Source organism: Nannospalax galili, unplaced genomic scaffold, assembly GCF_000622305.1.
Source record: "Nannospalax galili isolate Female #2095 unplaced genomic scaffold, S.galili_v1.0 scaffold362, whole genome shotgun sequence".
Taxonomy (NCBI): domain Eukaryota; kingdom Metazoa; phylum Chordata; class Mammalia; order Rodentia; family Spalacidae; genus Nannospalax; species Nannospalax galili.
The window spans coordinates 1,942,458-1,962,733 of NW_008348785.1; the positions used below are offsets into that span (position 1 = coordinate 1,942,458).

General features: G+C 47.0%; 1 protein-coding gene across 3 annotated transcripts in view; it reads left to right on the forward strand.

Annotated features, from left to right (window-relative positions):
- Ctbp2 (C-terminal binding protein 2) overlaps positions 1–20,276 on the forward strand; it is a 150,693-nt gene that overhangs the window by 35,482 nt on the left and 94,935 nt on the right. For all 3 annotated transcript variants that reach the window (XM_008846005.3, XM_029569820.1, XM_029569819.1), the window contains exon 2: positions 6,068–6,169. The gene's annotated coding sequence lies outside the window, so the exon portion shown is untranslated. The remainder of the gene's footprint in view (positions 1–6,067; positions 6,170–20,276) is intronic.

Below are 20,276 nucleotides of genomic sequence, written 5' to 3' on the forward strand. Positions count from 1 at the left end.
ATTGGCTAATAAGAAACAAAACATTCTCTAAATTGTTGCATTTCAACATTCTGTTTATTAGCAGTTCTGCTCCAACAGTAACAGGAGTGCAGACCTGGTGTACCCATAGGCCAGACGGGGCTATGTTCGCAGGATTCTTTAGGACCCACAGGCCTCTGTGGCTTAGACATGCTTTGATGAGAACTGCAAAATTGCAGGTTTTGGCAATCTAAATTCACAGTGACTATTTGAGCTCTCCCTCCCCACCTCTAAATTTGAGACAGGGTCTTGCCACCCTTGAACTTACTGTGCAGCCCAGGCTGGTCTTGAACAGTCTCCTGCCTAAGCCTCTGTAAGTGTGTTAGAGTTAAAGGTGTGCACCATCACACCCTGACTCAGACTGGTTTTGTTTTGTTTTGTTTTGTTTTTTCCCCCACTGCATTTTGAACAGAACTGGAGGCACTGGCACATGGACTATGGGAATGAAGGCAGCCTTTTGAGTTGCTGTCATAAATAAATACTCAGGCTTCAAAGCTGCCCCTTCCCATCTTGGGATAATTGGTCATTGGGCTTCTGACTTGAAATTCCCATAGAGGGCTTAATTACATAATAAAGTCTTTGGAGGATGGAAGGACATGCCACTTCTTTCAGAATCTACCTTGGTAGTGCAGCTATTTTAAGGCTTGCATCCCAAGTCAGACCACCTGACGGGGTGGTGTTGGCGGCAGCACCTCACCTCTGTGTTCCAGCCTCAACCCCGTCTCTCCTGACCTGCAAACTGATAGCATTTTCTAGATGTCAAGAAACGTATTCTTTTAGAACATGGAAAAATACAGAAAGTAAGAAGAAAATTAAAATGAATAATTGTTTCATTATACATATTTAGAAAGTCACTTTTCATCGTAGCCAGAGGAAATAAGATTTCAGATATTTTCTGTCTCTTATGCATATATGTGTGCATTACAAGATGAAATTCATTGAAGAATAGGTTTAAATAGTAGATCTAGGTCAAATGGAAAATTAAATACAAAATGTTCAGATCTACTATTTTTCCATCTTTACATAGTTTTGAATGCTTAAAATCTCATCCTCTCTGTTATAATACATGGTATAACATAATACCAGATAGTTCTATAATGTATCAGGAGAAAGTTACTCAGCTCCCCTCCTTCCCTCCCGCTTCTTGTCTTTCTGTAAATCTTGACCATTTATCTCATTGTTCTTGGGGGAGAGTAGACAGAAGTGTAAACCATCAAGATTCTCAAGACTAGATGATCCACAGTCCCCTGCTTTCCCGTCATGCCGCCCCATCTTTCACCCTTACTGTGGCATGGAGGCACCATCTGGCTGTGGTGCTTGTTTGTGCTGAACACCTGGAGACCCGGGTGCCAACTCCACCCTTTGCCCCTTGCGTCTTGTTCACCTGAGTGTCCTGGTTGGCTGGTGCGGAGGCTCATTGGAAAGTGTCTCGCTGTCTCCTGGTGGGCAGACTACCCAGTTGGTTCAGTCACTGTTGGTTCAACTGAGGCTTAGGCGTAGCTACTAAATCCATATCATCCATCAGGTTCCTCCTTTTTTTTTTTTTTAATATATTTTTAATACATTATTATTTTTATTTTATGTGTATGAGTGTATTGCCTGCATGTATATGAATGTACCTCTGTCATGCAATGCCTTGGAGGTCAGAAGAGGGTGTTGGAGTCCCCTGGAACTGGAGTAAGGACGGTTCATAGCCACCATATGGGTGCAGCCAGGTCCTCTGCGAGAGCAGTTAGTGCTCTTAACTGCTGGGCCATCTCTCCAGCCCCTCCCCATTCTTTCAAAGAGGTTCTTGCCCCTCATTGGTCCCTTTGGCCTGTGCTGTTGAAACCCAGAGGCCAGTGGTGAGACATCTTTAGGTGTTGGGTACAAGTCGAAAGGTGGCCCAGTAAGTAAGACTGCTTTGAGCTGACCTGGTCTGCTGGCAGCCATTCCTCATTGCCCTGTTCTGAGTGAAGATCGTTGCACAGTTTGTAGCCCCCCACCCCCCCGCCCCTTCCTCCCATTGTGTAGCCACTGGGGGCTTCTCCTCAGACCCCTGGGAGCCTTAGACCAGATTGCTTATTAACAGCTGTCTTTTCTATACCAGACAGCTGGGCAGTTTGGAGTGTGGGAACTTGGCTTGAGGTCACAGAATGACATTGTGTGGGTTGCTGCTCATGGATCCAGCACCAGCCCTATCAACACCAGCCCTATCAACAGGTCCCAATAATCAATGTACATTCCTTGTTTCCAATGACTGCCAAGCCTCCCTGCCTGACATTCCTGGGCCCACCGGGAGCCACTGTGAGTGGGGTGCTCCTGCTACCCGACACCCCACCAAGATTCCTAGGACAGTGCCTCCCTGTCACCTAGTCACCTACCTTGGCTCTCTAGTGATAAGTCAAAAGCCAAGAGATGCAGCTGAGGAACATACGCTTTAATTGGCTACATCTGAGTCAACACTGGGACGCTATCCTATTTTATTTTCCTTACGAAGGTGGCAGAGTTCCAAAACTTGCCTTACAGTTTTCCACTGACTGTCCTTGTATTTGAAGACAAGAGTTCTCAAATCTTGGCTGTTGGGCCTTTTCACATTCTTACAACCTAAAGCCAGTCGACTGTATTGCCTGTGCTGTATGCAAAGTTCCTGCCCAGACTGTTACTTTCCTGCAGTTGACACTCTTGGGCCTCCCAAGTAGAATAAAGGACTGACCTTAAGTGTGGTGATGCTCAGGTGGCTATAGAAGGACACCAAGAGAATTAGCTTTCAGGATTGTTTTCACTTTCAATAAAGGGTAATTGTTTCCAACTTAATTAATATGGTTTATTTATCACCAGGCAGTGGTTCCTGGAATTGAGAACCTGCCTGTGTGAAAGTGACATTGTTCCAGGTGGTCCCAGATCATACCAAGTAGACACGTTTGATCATGTGTGATGTGGGCTGTTTGTTTTGCCCTACATCCATCAGACATGGTCATTTTGCAACAGACATTGCTGTTTCCCATGACTTTCCCCACAGAACAACCAAACCAGAATTCCACATCACTTCATGGTCCGGGCCTTCCTGATTCATGCTTAGTAGGCCCGGTATACAGTACTGATAGTGGGTGATGTAGGAGCAGTAACAGCCCCAGGCCTGGGTCCATGTGGCCCAGCGTTTGGAGTTCTGGGCTAGCCTTCACCCAGGCAGCTGCTGCCCCTTGCACCCCATCTGTTCTTGGATGCCATGTTGGACTTGTGGCAGCCACAAGCATGCCCACCCATTAGCCCCACTTACCTGGCCTTTGGTGATTACCATGGCATCCGCTGCTCCCTTCTTTTTGGTGTACAACATCAATACACTGTCTCGTCTCTGAGCCCCCAAGCAGGGTGAGGGCTGGGTGGCCCTCCTAGGTCCTCAGAGACCTGGCCAAGGGTGGATAGTGAGGGGACTTGGAGATGGTGGACTTGGAGGTGATGGCAGGTTGTCATTCCCGTGCTTGGGCTGCTTAGGCTCCTGAGGTCCCTGCATTAGGAATGGTGTTGATCTTAATCAGCTAAGTCATTTCTGTGTCTGGCTGTACGCTCCTCGAAGTTCTTAGAGAAACCCTGCCAAGAAAATTCCCCTGGTAGATCCTGGGGCACCGCTCCACACTGCACTGTCAGCAAGGATCTGCCGAAACAAATGTTTTTTGGATTTTTAGCTGTTCTGTAACCTTTTTAAGTACTTCTAGCTCCAGTCTCTGCATACATCTTCCCACCTTCAAGTAACAATGGGTGCTTACTTTAAAGATTCTGACAGTCTCTCAAGCCTTTTAACATTCCTAATCCACTAAATAAGCTGTCACTGTTGGCTCAGGCTGCAGGCTCTTCCGAATCCCCCAGCTTGAAATCCCACGACATGTCTCGTCTTCTGTCAAGCCTTCCCCAAGGCTCGATTCCTGCTCCATTTTCCTATAGGAGGATCTCAAAAAGCCTGTGTCCAGCAAGCTCTGTGATGAGGCAAAGCTTGTCACGTTACCGTATTTTTCATTTCAGGCCCTTGGTTAAAACTGAGACACAGTCTTAACAGAATAAAGCTTCGCCTTCCCTGTGTGTTCTCTTTTCTCTTTTCTCTTTTTTTTTGTGGGGAGGAGAGGGGGGCTGTGTCTTTTGAGACAGGGTCTCCCCTGTACCCCCAGCTGGCCTGGAACTCACTATGCAGACAAGGCTGGCCTCGAACTGATAAGAGATCCACCTGCCTCTCCCTCCTGAGAGCTGTGATTAAAGGCATGTGCCACTATGTCCAGTCCTGGAAGTTTGTGTGTGTGTGTGTCTGTGTGTGTGTGTGTGTGTGTTTTATGACTATAAAATGTTTTCGTGTTGACCGAAGAAAGCACTGGAACAAGGAAAAAGAAGCCTGTGGCGAACTAGGACAATAGGGACGACACAGGGACTAGCTCTGCTGTGCTGCTGATTAACTATTAAATATTTGGTTCCCTCTTATGTTCCAGTGATAACTAAAATGTGATCTAAGTATGTAACGTTTAGTCAGAGAAGGGCAGGTGCTAGGAGAGATAACTGTTAGATGTGTTTTAAAGGGTGTTGAGGAGTTTGTCCAGACAAGCCCTGCCACCTTTGAAGGGTTCTTTGACTGTGGTAGATGCTTATGTCATTGAAGGTCCAGGCCACTAGAAGGCTGCAGCTGTCTGCTCCTGACACTTGAGGTTGGAATGTCTACTTTATTACCAAACCTTTGTTTTATTTTGGAGACAGGGTCTCCCTGTGGCCCCAGCTGGCCTTGAACTCACAGAGATCTACTGTCTCTGCCTCCTGAGTGCTGAGATTAAAGGCATGCACCACCACACCCAGCTACCCAACCTTTCTTACCTGGGAAGTTTGAGTTGTAAGATGGTGGGGGAATGCAGTGAGGCAGTGAATTGGTTCCTGATGATCTTGACAGCAACCAAAGTTCCTTGTTTAAATGTGGAAAGAGAAACAACTGTATTGGGAATCCATGGCATCTCTAGATTTGACTAGCTGGAGAAGTAATGGCTGATTGGGGAGCTGGTTATGGTGATTTTTTTTTTTTTCCCTGCCTTTTGTTGACTTCGGTGTATGTGGGTAATTGTTTGTTGTAAGTGGCATGCTAACCAAACATTTACATCCTGGTTGACCCATATGATTGGAGGCCTAAGAGGCCCGAGAGGAGCGGTCAAGGTTGGAGGCAGCAGTGTTTGGTGTGTGCCCCTCTCCTTTCTCACAAGGGGCCATTGCATGTGGGTTCTGCCGTTGCATAGCAAGGCCACTGGTGGAATTCCATCTTCTTGGAAAAGCCGTAGAAAGTAAGATGCCTGGCCATGCTTGCCAGACAGATGCTGGCTTTTTCTCTCAGCCACAGGACTGATTTCACTGCCCACTGCTGCCACAGTGCAGCCTGTACAGGAGGTAGTCAGATGACAGGGGTGGTACTCTGTCTCTCCTCCCTGGTCTGTGCATCATGAAATGAATGTGAGTGGCATTTAATGGGACACCCCGCTTCATCCTGCATTTGCCAAGAAAGTGCGATTTTATTGAACATTAGGATTGAATTCTTAACTGAGTAATCAATTTCAGTAGCGAGTTAAAATGCCTTCTCTTAATGGACATCTGCAGCTATTCCTCAAACCTCCAGTAGATTAGCGGTTGTCAGCGTTTATGCTGGCTCTTACAAACCAGGGGCTTATGAAATGCACTTTATGATTCTGTATTTCCTCAATCACTTGGTAATACTTTTGGCTTGAACATATGCTGGACCCTTGCTGTGCTGTGTGGAGATGTGAAGGAAGCCAAGTGGCATTTTCATGGGGATGACATAACATCACCTTCTGGTTTTGCACTCTTGGCTTCGTGTCAGAGTGGATGGAAAGGGTCCATTTGTTCTGGTGCTCCAGTGTTTAATTTGATCTGCTGTGTGACTACAGCAAGACAAATAGTATTTTTAATGAAACCATTTAATAACCTCTGGTAGCTCTGAGTCAAAGGCATTGGAAAAATGCAATTAAAGGATGGCTAGATGTAAACAGACTCACTGCCTCAGCCTCACCGACCCAATTCATTTTATTTGCAGGGTTTCATCACCGTAAATGGTTGTGAACTGATGAAGCTGAATCCTTAAAAAGACGGACAGCCCTTCGAGCGAGCTGTAGAGTTTGCGGACACATTGATATTGGTGAGTTACTGTAAAATATCTCCAGGTAGAAGTTGAGTTTTCTAAAATCCCCTTTGGAATGTTTTCAATTAGCAGATGGCTATGAATCTCTGGCAGCCTCTGGATGTTTCCCTGGGACGTCTAATAGCAGGATCATATTGATTGTCTTTCAATTAATTGCATCTGGTATTTTCATTTATCAAAAGCAAAATACATGTAATTAACTCTGAAGCAATACAGTCCAGTGAAAAGTGATTCCTGCTCTGCTCCTATAGAGATAAGTCAACGGAAATTATCCTGCAAGTCAGGATGGAAATAGTGTTGGGACTTCTCGATGGATTAATTAAAAAGAATAAAAGTGAGTTGGAGATGTCTCTTGCTATCCAGTCACTGGTAAGAGGGTAGATGGACATTCTTAAAAGGAAGCAGCCGGCTGGCCATGGTAGCTCTTTATGGCTTGTTGCCAACCCCTGGGATGTCTTGCACATCTAATGATTTTTTTTCTTGGGGGAGTCATTTGGGAATATGTGTGTAGGTAGAGGAGGCGTTCAATTCTGCCTGCACTCGTTGGACGTGTGGCAAAGAATATTGACCGGGAATGGTTCAGTCCTGCACCAGTAGCAAGATTGGGGATCTGAGTTTAGTCTCAACATCTCAAAAGTGCCCACTTCTTTGGGATTGATTTTTCTTTTTTCTCTTGCTTTAAGAAATATGTGTATTTTCCCCTTGAACTAACCATGTCATTCAAAAACGGAGTCAAGCATGAACTTTACCCAGTATTCTTTTGTACAACCCAAAGAGGCAAAGCTGTGGTCAGGAAGAAGGTCAAGACTGCCATTGTGGCCTCCTGGCTTGGCTTTCTGGGCCGGGGAGGCCGTTGCTGGGGGCATTAAGGGGTGACCTCTGGGTAACCACGCTGAGTCTCACCTAAACGTGCAGCAAGGGCTGTGGATTGGGAAAGGGTGGACCTGGGTGGCTCCCTTCATCAATGGAGCGAGGTCAGCAGAAACAGCAGTACAGCCAGCCCTGATGTCAGCTGGCAGATGCCTCACAAGCTTAACGTGCCCTTTCAGCAAATAGCTTTGTTTGGGGTGTGTAGAAGGAAGGAAGCCACCTTTGTAAATTAAGTCGACCGAGGTGCAATCCCCCACCTTCCAAGATTCAGTTTCATTTACTGCAGAGACCTCTCCCAGGCATTCTTTGGCAGGGCATGGGAGGCAGAGGCCCCAGCGTAGCAGAGTGCTTACCACAGGAGTCCTTGGTGGTCTTTGGACAGGTACCCATCTTAGTGCTAGGAGGTGATGGACTCCACGGGGCTATACTTGAGCCTCCTTAGGGGGACAAGAGACAAGAGGGAAACCCAGCAGCCTCTACCAGCATTTTCCCTTCAGTTCTGCCTTTCAAGGCCACATTTCACCAATAAGCCTAGGGAGACTGTGCTAACCTCTCCCTGCCCCGGGCTCTAATCACTGTGGACCTGGGCTGGTACACTGTTAGTTCTTACTGAGTATAAAACTAAGGATGTCTCCACAGGCATCCAGTTCTGTCCAGGAACTGTTGGTACCTGCTACTAATGAACACCCACCCTTTCCGGGGTCAGGGGAACTCATTGGTTGGAGAGTAATGCCTCAGAGGGACACTTGGTGTGTTTTATGGATATTCATCTTGGGGTTGGGACACCGTGTCCTAAAAAGATATGATGTAAGGATGAAATGGACTTTTAATGGCTTTCTCATTGGCGTAGCACTGGTGTCCAGAATAGAGTTGGTATTGTTATAACTCACTTCTCAACAAGACACCTAGGCTGTACAAGCACATCCCTGTATTCTTGTGTCATTGGCATGTAGTGGCGAGCCCCTCGGGAAAGATGGGAAAGATGGCGATACTGCAGTTGACCACCACTGGAGTGTGGTTGGTCGCTATGCCATAATGATGCCTTTCGGTCCATGGTTCATGTCCACTATTGGCCTGGCTGCCCACTGGCTCTGCTGACCACATTCCCAGAGACTCTCAAGGTGGGATTCTCAGAGGTTTACTCTTGATCCCCTGACACTCGATGGCTCACTGTGTCCAGTGGGTTGTACCCTCATCTGAAACAGTCACACTGACAGCGTGGCCTACCTTCAGTATGTAGCAACAACTTGGCTACTTGGGTTGCAGCTGTAGTTAAGAACCATACATTGGTTCTAACCAGGAAGCTCATGTGTTGAGCGCGCTCTCTCTCTCTCTCTCTCTCTCTCTCTCTCTCTCTCTCTCTCTCTCCAGAGTCTCCCTGTAGCCCCAGCTGGCCTGGAACTTGCTATGTAGACCAGGCTGACCTTGAATGGCTTGCCTCTGCCTCCCCAGTGCTGGGATTAAAGGCTTGTGCCCCTATGCCCTGCCAGATGAATGGTTTTGAATGTGGACAGATGAGAAAGAAGTCACTTCCATCAAAGCCGTGGCCTCTGAGTGGTAACCTGGGTGGCACTAGAATAGGTTGTAGGTCCTTTTGGTCATCTTCGGGTTTCGGATCGTGCCCTTGTTTGGTAGCACTGTACTCCTGTTGTGCTAGGCTTGGTACCTTTGCTTGTGTGCTTCAGGAAGAACTCACATCACTATCCTCCTAAGAAGGCTCGTTTTGCCATTAACAACCAGTAGCGTGCTAATTCTAGATGCAGTTCAATTTGTTCACTTTACTGTCTGTCCTGTGTGTTGCTCCTGGTCACTGTGAGCACTCTATGTGCCATTGGCTCAATGGCTTCTGGAACCAGAAGGGTTTATTCTTACCTCATCTGGGTCATAGTGTTTCTTATGCTGGTTTGCCATTAAGCATTAATATGGGTATCACCACCCAGTTATCTGGTCATTTTAACAGAAGTGTCAGGGGAAAATGATGAAGTGGAAATCACATCAGAGCCCAGAGCTTTCTTCCATAAAGTGATGGTGGGATCCTGGTGACTGGGCTTTTGCAAGCAGATAGCTCTGAACCTGGCTGCCAGTGCTTATTGCCCCCCCATTCCACAAATTATGATAATGACATAGATGCTTGATATAACCTGAAAAAGCCCCTGGGAGAGGCCATCTGAGCGTGCCACTGCTGGTCACTCAGTGCATTTAGTGGTGGAAAAAGGACTGTGCCATGGTCTATCATGAGAACCGGGCCAGGCTGAGCTGACCATCTGAGCTGGGCTCTCATGAGCCAGCAGTACTACTAGATGAGGTCAACTCCCTAGTCACTGGGCTTTTGACCCATTTCTGGAAGGACATTTACCTTCCATGGAAAATAGAAGGGAAAGGACAGTATTATCTTACTAGAAACGAGTGCCCAAACTTAGGGCCTGATGGTGTAGGCTCTTGAACAGTCCACTGTAGTCCCATTGTGGCAATCTTCCAGGATCCTGGGCTTCACCCTCCTTCCAGGGTGCTGGTTGCTAGCGTACAGTATATCCTAGTGGCCATCTAGGGACATGTGATCTAGTTGTTAGGTCAGTGGCGTGACTGCCAGTGTGGGAAACCACAAACCAGAGGAAGATGTGCAAGGCCTTTGGTCTCTAAGCAGCCAGGAGACAGGGATGGGGGTGGACATACCAGGGGAAGGAGTATAGCTAGCTCTCTGTGGAGAAGGGGACCCTAGCTGGAGCCCTTGGTTCCTGTTTCAAGTTGATTTCCCAGTGGAGTCTAAGCACGTGGATGCCACTCCCAAGAATAAAAGGAGATGTCGGTGGCGAGTGTTGGTGCAGCCACACATCTTCCTCCTGAGAATTTCAAAATCTAAGCGTGGCTTTCTGAATGGGACTAGACTGAGGTCCAGTCCCTCCTGTTTCAGAGCCAGGGTTCATCTTTTGGTGGGTTTGGTTTTCTGCTATGTTAATGGTGTTCAACACCCTCCTGTCCACCCCAATTACTGGACCTATTCAGGGTTAAAGAGGAACAGAAATAAACAGGCCTCAACTTTTTCCTGTCACTCATATGACAGATTCTTGCCTTAGTTTTCTGGGGTTCTCCATCCAGTATAAGACTCCTGCAGGGCCCTCCTTGGGAACAGTGGCATCAAGCAGGCTCTAGGGATGCCAGTGAGCCCAGTCATCCGCACAGAGTCTTCCTGTAGACCTGGGGTGGGGTGGTGATAGAGGTAGTGGTATCACCCCAAGTCCTGTTTCCCCACCACTACCACCACTACCTTGTCCCTTACTGATAAGGGAACCTTTCCAGAAATACTATTGTGGTTTGGTGGGCTTTGCTAGTATTTGAGGAAACCCTTTCTAGTCAGTGATGGCTTCTTTGGGGCCCAAAGATGTTTTTGACGTTTCTGTGCCCAAGCTTGAGGGGCCGGTTCATGGTTCACAGGGAATTGAAGCTGGCCTCAGGCTGTGGTAGACGCTGGTCACTCTACCGCCACCTGCATGGAGACCTGAGCAAACCCAGAGAAGAGGTGACCAGGGGTGTTCCTGACCTGCCTGAGGGCTCCCCAGTAGACTTAAGAGCTACAGCCCTTTTCTGTGGCAGTGCAGAACTCCCTTAATACCCCCGGAGCATGGTTTTCCTGGAGAGTGGGAAGGAAGGGCTGTGATGGTGACCCAGAGGAAATGATATTTTGTGTTAAGTTCTGGGCTAAGGATATATATATATATATTAATGTGCATATGAGGTTAGGGAAAGAGCTTCTGTTAAAATCTAGCTAGGAGGCTGGGCATGGTGGTCCACGCCTTTAATCCCAGCACTGGGAGGTGAGTTCCAGACCAACTGGGGCTACAGGGAGACCCTGTCTGAAAAATAAAGAAATTAGCCAGGGCTCTAATCAAGTGTTCCCACATGGGATTGATAGTGTGCAGGGTGGGGATTTGTTTTCTATGGAGAGTTTCATTCTCATTTATCCTTATCGTTGTTGGTTTTGTGACTATTCATAATAATACATGAGGCCACTAGCATCTTCTGCTTTAAAGTAGCTTTGGTTTATGTCATTTCAGTTGATATGCCTAGGTTCAAGTGAAAAGGGACATAACTTTGAACTTGCAGCAATTTCCCCAACTATAAATGCTGAAATCCTCACAGTGCCATGGAGCCCACTGGGGTCTCCCCTCAGGAGGTCCCTGTGCCAGAAGAGGTGAGGGAACTCGCAGATTCTTTCACAACTTCCTGGTCCCTGTTTTAACTGTTCAAAGAGTAGAGAGGTACGTGCACTTTCTAAAGCAGGGCTCTAAGAACCAGCCTAGAATTCCATGTTCCTCCTGGAACTAGATCCCCAGAGAACTGTTTTTATCTGGGACCGAAAGAAGGGTGCCATGTGTGGCCTGTGGCTTTGCCCTTCCCGGTGTGCATCCAACCCCCCAGTAGAGCACACCTGCTTCATTTATTGATTGACTGATTGATTTTTGGCAAACTTGGCAACTCCCACCTGGCCCTAAGCTGCTTATAAATAAAGTCTTCCTGTTAACTGAATGCTTTTGCAATTCCTTCTTTCCACATAGCAATTAACATAATTCCCCTAGACTTATACCAGTTAAGGATAAATAGCAGGCTTTAAAAGAAAATGCTGTCTAATTTACTGGTTTTGTGTGTGTGTATGTGTGTGTGTGTGTGTGTGTGTGTGTGTGAAAATGGCGGAGGTGGGGTAAGTCCAGGAAAGTATCTGCCTAGAGTGACTGCCAGTAGGAGAAAGGAAGGTGGGACATGTCTCTGGCTTTTACTCAGAAGCAGCTCAAATGTGACATTTATACATACTTCATAATGTGGTTTCTTTAGACCCTCAGAGGAAGCATATCAGTTTCTCTACATTAGCATCCTGTGGGGTTACATTGTAGAAGTTGGTAAAATTAGTCATATAAGGCCAAACAATAAAATCCCAGATCACTAGGGAAAGACTGTAAAACGGGCAAGCATTAAGAAACACAATCCTTGGCTGGAGCCTTTCAGAGGACCTGTTAGCAGTATTGAGCGTCCATTTTCCATAAATGTGTTACTCGCTGTCAGCAGCTCCCTTGCAGGGTTCTCCCTTTCCACCCTTCCTGCTTACTCGTGAGCCTGTTGGTTTCTGGCATCCCTGTGATCTTACTGTTGGATATTTGGAGAAAGGTTTGGTTTCTCCAAGTGCCATTGTGTGCTGTGCGTTGATTTGAACATGTGAGTAGTGGTGAAGGTATCTGCTTCCTGTGCCTTGTAATTGGACAGCTGTGTGACCATGTGACCTCTTCCCATTCAGCCCTGTATCTTAAGTCAAAGGAAGCACATGTTATCCTGGGTTGGTGTCACCTGCAATTCTTCAGTAAATGGAGTAGGAGCAAGCAACTGCGCAATCGGGCTGCAGGGTAAGCCGGTCTGACTGGTGACACATTAGAGAAGAGAAGGGCCTAAGGCCCCAGGCCACTTTGCCCCTTTGCCATGTTCTTGATCACAAAATCCACTTCTAGGAATCAGTGCCTCAGGAATAAGTAGGCAGGAGACACAGGAGAGGTATGGGCTCTGCATCCACAGAGACCTTGACCCCAGCTGCTCTTGACTGGTTTTCTCCTTCACGTCCCCAGCAGTGCTGATAGCCCCTTGGTTGGCTTTCTTGGGAGCATCACGCACAGTCTTCCTGGTCCCCCCTCCATCCTCACTCACATCATCAATGCTCTGTTTATACGGAGGAGACATCTCTGGTGTGGTCACTGCTGGCGCAGAAGCCGAGAATGTTAGTCCTTTCTGATGGAGTCTCTCATCTGATTCTCCTAGCTGGTGAATGAAATCAAGTGTGGGAAAGGGTATTAACATAGAACCTTTCAACCTGTGCCCTTTTTAATTTTAAAATTTATTCTATAGTTTAAATTTTATGTGTATGAGTGTTTTGTCTGCATGTATTGTTAGTACACTTGTACGTGCAGTGCATGAAGAGGCCAGAAGTGGGTGGCAGGTCTCCAGGAACTGGAGTTAAGAATGATTGTTAGCCACCATGTGGATGCTAGGAACCAAAGCTGTGTCCTCTGGAAGAGCAGCCAGTGCTGTTGACCACTGAGCCATCACTCTAGACCCCCAGAGTTTTTCCTGGGGTACAGTGGTTCACTTAATGCCTTTATTTCCTGTGTGTAGCCTATGTGGCCTGGAATAAGTGAGATCTCAAAAATAAAGCTAGGTGTAGCTGCCCACACATTTAATCCTAGGACTTGCCAGGCTGAGACTGGTGGATCTCTTAAGTTCTAGGCCAGGCAGGGCTACATAGTGACACCTCATCTCTTAAAAACCAACCAGCAAACAAATCAAAACCCATTTTTAAAAAATTTGTTATTGGGCTGGAGAGATGGCTCAGTAGTTAAGAACACTGACTATTCTTGCAGAAGACCTGGGTTTGAATCCCGGCACCCACATGGCAGCTAACTACCGTCCGTAATTCCAGTTCCAGGGGATCTGACAGCCTCTTCTGTCCTCCTTGGGCATTGCACGACACAGGTGCACTTACCTACATGCAAGCATAACACCCATACCCATAAAATAAAAATGATAAATAAAAAAATTATTTACTATTTTTATTTTATGTGTATGAGTATATTGTCTGCATGTATGTAAGTGCACCCATGTTGTGCAGTGCCTTCAGAGGCCAGAAGAGGGTGTTGGATCCCTGGAACTGGAATTACAGATGGTTGTTAGCCGCCATGTGGATGCTTGGAACCAAACCGGTGTCTTCTGCAAGAGCAGCCAGTGCTCTTAACTGCTGAACCATCTCTCCAGCCTCTCCTCCCCTCTTTGAGACAGGGTCTCACCATGTTGTCTAGTCCATACCCTTATGTATCAAACTCCAGAGTGCTGAGATTACAGGTATGCACCATCACATCTGGCTGCATTGAGGCTGAGAGCAGTGTAGAGGCAGCCGGACAGACAGGTAGGGACCCAGCCCAGCACCTGCTGGGATGACAGGGTTGCTCTGTGTTAGCTGGGAGTATTTCCTGCAGACAGAAGGCAAGCCAGCAAGTCACACTACCTGCTCAGGGCATCATAAGTGGTCTAGGATAATAAAAGCCATGTTCTTGTGCATTTCACAGCAGGACAGCTAGGAAGTCTTGCCTCCCTGCATGTATGGGGAGGGGCAGGGGGCTGAGCCCACATGGTTTGGGAAGCTGCCTGTGCTCTCTCATCATCCTCTGGGACTGCTGGGCTTGTGCCTTGTCATAGAGAAGAGTTGTGGTTCTGCTGCCACAGGTCCATCCAGACAGTGACCACACAGGCGCTTGAGTGACTCTGAGTCCCTGAGCCCCAGATCCTTTGGGAGCACAGCTCAGATGACTGTGTCAAATTCCTTCATGGACCAGTGTGGCAGCTGCCTGAGATGCAAGCTGGGAAGCTTGTGTTTCCTGTGTGTGTAAGTGACGGCGGCAGTCTCACATTTGTTCAAAGCCTTCACTTGGATGAGAGAGTACTTGTACTCCTGGCTTTTCATAATTCAATTGCTACCCGCCGCGACTGCCTAATTACAGCCAAAGATGACCTCCAAACCACAGTCCCGATTGCAGCTTCCTCTAGGAAGGAGTACTGGTATTGATTTGTGCGCCTATCTCCCCCAGGCTTAAGGGGCAGCACTGCGAGGCCTGATTAAAGCCGGAAAGCCTTCTGCATTCTGTTTAAACAGAGCAGATTGGTTCTGCACTAGACTTGGCCAGGAAACAACCCCGCTCTTCCGAGTGGAATTGCACCCCAGCAGTCTCTCTCTCCAGCAGCCCTGAGGACTTTGGCTCTTTTGAATTTGCAGGGGAGAGTCAAGATTTCAAGGCCATGGTGATGGGTAGAGGGGCAGGGACCTGATAACATGGTCAGGAATCTCTTGGAGCTGGACTGTGGCTGCCTTGTGATAGTATCAGCCTTGGGAAAAGCAAGCCTTTTTTACTTAGTGCCTCAGATTCATTCCCCATCTGTCAAATGGAGTTAATAGTAGTGTTTAATCTCCATGCAGTTGGCATTCCCTGAAAGCCTATTGAAGGGGCTTAGTGAGTACTTGGTACACCTTTTAAAGAAATAGGAAAGAAAAGACCACTGTCAGTCAACATCATCATTCAACATATTCAACATTTTATCGTCGTCAGTAGGTAGCCACAGTGCATGCAGAGTCATGGGTTCAGCCTGGGAGTCTGCCAGCCCCAGCTAGAGGTATGCACAGAGCAGCACCCGTGGTCAGTTATAATGATAAAGCCAAGAAAAGAATTCTCATCTTCCTCACTAGATTCTCAGCATGGTCCTGAAGCTGTATTTTCCTCCCCAGACTTGGGAGATAGGATGTGTCCCTCCTTCAGCCTGATAGTGATGCTTTTCCAGATTGAAGTCTAGTTCTCATTTGTGAGAATATACTGGTCTGAGCTACAGCAGAGCAGAGGTGATGTGTTGGCACCATGTTGTTGCGTCCTGGCCACCGGCTCCTTCAACAGGTGTTAATAATGCCTATCCTGGGAATATGCCCATGTCCCGGTGGATGCCTTGAGATACCCACAGTTTGCCTTCACTGTGTGTTCTGCCATCCTGACTTACTCTATGCTGTTGGTCTATAAAGAAAAAAATGTCTTATAGTTGAGTGATCTCCGCAGTCCTGGATCAGTCATCTCAGGAGAGCCTCCTTGCTATACTGTAAGGTGATGGAGAACATCCCATGACATGGTTTGAGTGTGCAGCCACTCACGCCATCACAGGGCAGTACCTTCACAGCCTCAATGATCTCTGCTGCAGCTGCAAATACATAGGACATCTGAATTTGGGGTCACGTCTCCGGAATACTTTGCAGGAGATACCTTCATCCCTTAGCCGGGCTGAGGTTCATGTAGCCCCATCTCTCCCCAGCCTGGGGGAGGACATCGGGTTTTATCCTGAGAGCCACGCCAGGAAAAGCTGTTGAGCACAACCACTTCACATGAAAGGCTGTTAGATTCAGGTCACTGAGTTTGGACTCCTGCATTTTATGGCAGAGTCTGAAAATGCAGATTTGTAACAACGAACGTTAATGAATTCAGACTGTTTGAATTTCACGCTGAATAATGGCTGGGATTATCAGCCTACAGCTTTTGAGATCTGGGATCACGTAATCTTTTCTAAGATTAAATTGATAGAATGATGTAATATCATATTACTTTTATTAACAGTCCTGGCCATAAAAGAAGCATACCTATTAAGGGAGGAGAATTTAGTAAAAACACTAATAACAAGACAGTTTGGGATGCATAATATATTCAGTAAATTTCAAAATGTTGCATCTCATTTTAAATGCAATGTCGTGCCCATAGGTATTGAATTCTATACCTTTATACCCTGGGGCTTCCTCTTTTCCACATTAAAAATATTCTATTTAAATGCAGATTTTGATTTGCAGTCTAGGATGAGAATTCTAGAAGAATGGGGAAGGACAACTCTGCATGTATTAACTTAGTTTTGGTTTCATGGCTCACTCTTGTCTTCTGCCCTTCCCACCTCTCCTCCAGCAAAGCATCATGTCCATGCACTCAAGTAAGAGAAAACGCTTAAGGTTTCAGAGAATGATAATGCCATTATACCTTTGTCTGCCTTGGAATTATCCTCTGCCCCCCGCCCAGTCAAGTTGAAGAAACACAAAAGGCCCCAGATTTTCTCACATGACAGGAGCTGAGTATTTCTTTCTTTACACTGAGTTAATTCCCACAGTAGGAGATGGACACACTAGAACCCTGTTAATATTTACATTTATAGAGTATTAAAACTTTTTTTTTTGTCTTTTTGAATCAGGGTCTCCCTGTAGCCCCAGCTGTCCTGGAACTCACTCCGTAGACCAGGCTGTCCTTGAACTCACAGAGATCCGCCTGCCTCTGCCTCCCAAGTGCTGGGACTACAGGCGTGCACCACCACGCCCGGCTAGTATTAAAACTAATTTTAAGATTTGATGCTCTTGATTTTGTATGTGCACTTGTCTAACCTAAGCCCTCCCCTCCCATCCCATGTGTGTGTTGGGTGGGGTGAGGGTGTGTATATGTAACATTGGACAGTTTGCCTGTGTTGGTCCTCAGGGACCTTGTTTGGGGGTGGCTGGCCAGGGAGTTCCAGGAATCTTGTCTTTGCCACCCTGTAATTATGGACATGTGTACCATGCCCAGCAATTTGAACATGGGTTCTAGGGATTGAACTCAGGTTCTCATGCTACCCAGGTACACAGTTTACCAACTGAGGTATCTCCTCAACCCTCTGCCTTACTTTCCTGCTCACATTCCCAACAGTTTATCTGGAAAGCAAGTGGAATGGCCTTAGTGCAAATGTTAGGACTGTGTTGGGGCTCGCTTCAGAGAACTTCAAGTAGGCCACCCCTTCATGGAGCAGGAGTGACTTGTTTGATGTTGAGCTTCAGCTCCCAAAGAAATGCTTGTATAGCTTTTGACAGTCTACTCTTAGAATTAATGAGGGGCCTAATCCAGCTACAGCTAATCCAGCAAGAGATTTGCTATATACATTTGTCAGTTTCAAACTAAGCATTGTGTTTTGGCTTTTATGATCTGTCAAGGGAAAAAAGAAGCAAATTCTTCATAATATGCTAATTGATCTACTTGGGGATTTTAGAAACAGACAACATCTGTATGTGTCAGTAACACAGTTAATAGCCTCTGTTCTTCAACAGGCGTGGGTTGGGTGTGTTTACATGTGATCTCTGTGAGGCCTGCTGTGTCCTCCCAGGGCTTAGCCCTGTGGAAATTGAGGTCCTTTTTACTGTTGAGACCCAGGCTAGTGAGTCCTGTTTCAAGAGGTCACTGGCTTGAGTGGGGATATGTTGCTTCTAAGAAGAACATGGTATACTAAGTAGCTGAGACAGCCTGGCTATGGTTCTGGGTTCAGACTTGTCAGCCTCTGTCCCTGGGACACCCTCCCCCGCCAGGTACCACCCCCTCTGGTAGCTAGGAACCTTTGTGTTCTTCAACCAGGGATTTTGACAACTCAGAAGTTCCTACTTCATTAAAACCTGTTGATGACCCCCATGGGCAGTAAGGCTTTCCTTGTGGGAGATAAGGAGCCTCACCCATGAAAAGGAGCACTTCCCTCAATGGATTGGGGGGGGTGGTGGAGAGGAAGGGAATGTATGTGTGAAGAGCAGCCCAGTAGGAGTTGGGAGAGGTATATGTGGGGAAGCAGAGTGGGAAGAATTGCATTCACTGACCCAGGTGTGTGTTCTGTATTCTGCCTGTTCCGTGAATGCATGTGGTGTGGTCCTGCAAGGCTGGAGCTTACATCCTCATGCATTCCTATTAATTTAGCAGAATAGGGCAACATGTTATCTTGGTAGACATGTGGCAGCAGAGGTGGGATCTGAACCCAGCACGTTCTGCTCTGTTTACTTCCTCAGGTGGGACTGTATGCAGATGACCAACCGCATGTTCACATTTCTTACCTGCTTCCTACACCCCATGTTTCCCCAGTAGCCAGTGCTCACAGTCATGTGAGCCTGTGGATCTTAGGTGCATGGAGTTTGGAGCTTGTTCCTCACATACTCAGCCCTTTAGAGGTGACACCAAGCCAGAAGCAGCCTTGGACTTAATGCTGTTGCCCGAGTCCCCAGGTGGACCAGTGTAGGGGAGTAGCTTACATCATCCATCTCTTCCAACTGTCTGTTGTTTCACCCCAAGAGGATTCTGTAGGCATAAACTTCCTCAGAAGCCTGTGCCCTCCTCCAGGTCTTGGGTTTATAAGGACAACCTGTGGGTACAGGGAGGGTCGCCCATCCAGAATCTTGCTTTCCATCCCATGTATTCTATTCTCTCTCTTCACCAGCCACCAGCAAGAGGGCATTGTCATCTTCATTAGCATAGGAAGAGGTGGAGTACAGATTCCCCAGGCCCAGCAGCTTGTTCTTAGAACACAGCATAACTTTGGTTCACACCAGCCCAATTTCTGGCAGCCGTGTTAGTGTAGGATTTGGGGTCTGTTTAAGAGAGAGATGGGAGATTACTAGAGAGTGGCTCAGTGGGTTAGCATAAAGGCCTGGATTCAAATTCACAGCATCCAGGTAAAAAGTCAGACATGCTCTGTGTACCTGTAACCCCAGTGGTGGAGAGCAGAGGGCAGAGGATCCCTAGGTCTACTAGCCTAGCAAATCCAGCTCAGTAAGAGACCCTGTCTCAGCACTAGAGTAGAGACGGATAAAGGAACCCGTCCACTGTCCTGCTCTGCATGTGCATAGGCACATGCCGTACACTCACATTTATCCGTGTACCACACACATACCACACACATAACACACAAATAGATGTGTGGTAGCTGCTTCATGAATCGTCCTTATTAGCCCAAGACCAGTATCACCAGCCTTTTTATTTCTCCTTTTCTTTGCATCTGGGTCTTCCAACAAAAGGCAGTATGGAGAGGGCCTTGAACAAGCCAGGAGGTGCCAGTGTTTTGTTTGACCTATTCATTTCTGTCAGCTCCTGCAGGCACATTTAGGTGCAGTCATGTGCAGACACTTACACTCACGGGTGCATGCTCAAATGCCCACGAATTCACAGACTCAGACTCAAATATACATGCACACTTGGCACATACAAGCAGATGTGTCCATAAAACATGTGGACAACCCTCAAACACACCTGTGGTGTGGATGAATGGTCCTCTCCCAGGGCACTGTGTACCCGAGGTGCTCTCTACAGCTGGACAAAGCGAGCAGTTCCTCCCACCAGTATGCGCCTGGTGTTTGCCTTTGCTAGCCTCTGGGGCCTGGATCTGAGAAGCTAATCTTACCCTGCTTCTGTGCCAGAAAACTCAAGTCTTGGACAAACAACCATCCATCCCGACTGCTCACTGAGGTGCTTATTGAAATGGGTGTCGGGGATATTTCCACCTGGCCACTTGCTTCTCCTTTCGTCCCCCAGGTTGATGAGTAGGAGTGGTTTAATTTGAGGCCAGTAAATTTTATAATTGGATATAAACAAGTGAAGCACACAGGGCCCACTGTACACACCACCAGCAGTACTCGGGCTACGGGAGAGGCTCTCAGCCCATCCAGATCAGATTATTTTATTACACCAACGTGAACTTCAGGAGTACTCACATAATCAGGAAGTCAGCAGGTTCATACACTACTATCATTAAATTTTCAGGCAAAAGCTGCAAAAATTAATTGGAAGCATGTAATAGTTTAGAATGTGAGCCGGCTTATGCTGGTATAAATTATAGGAGGAGAAGACAGCTTTATATA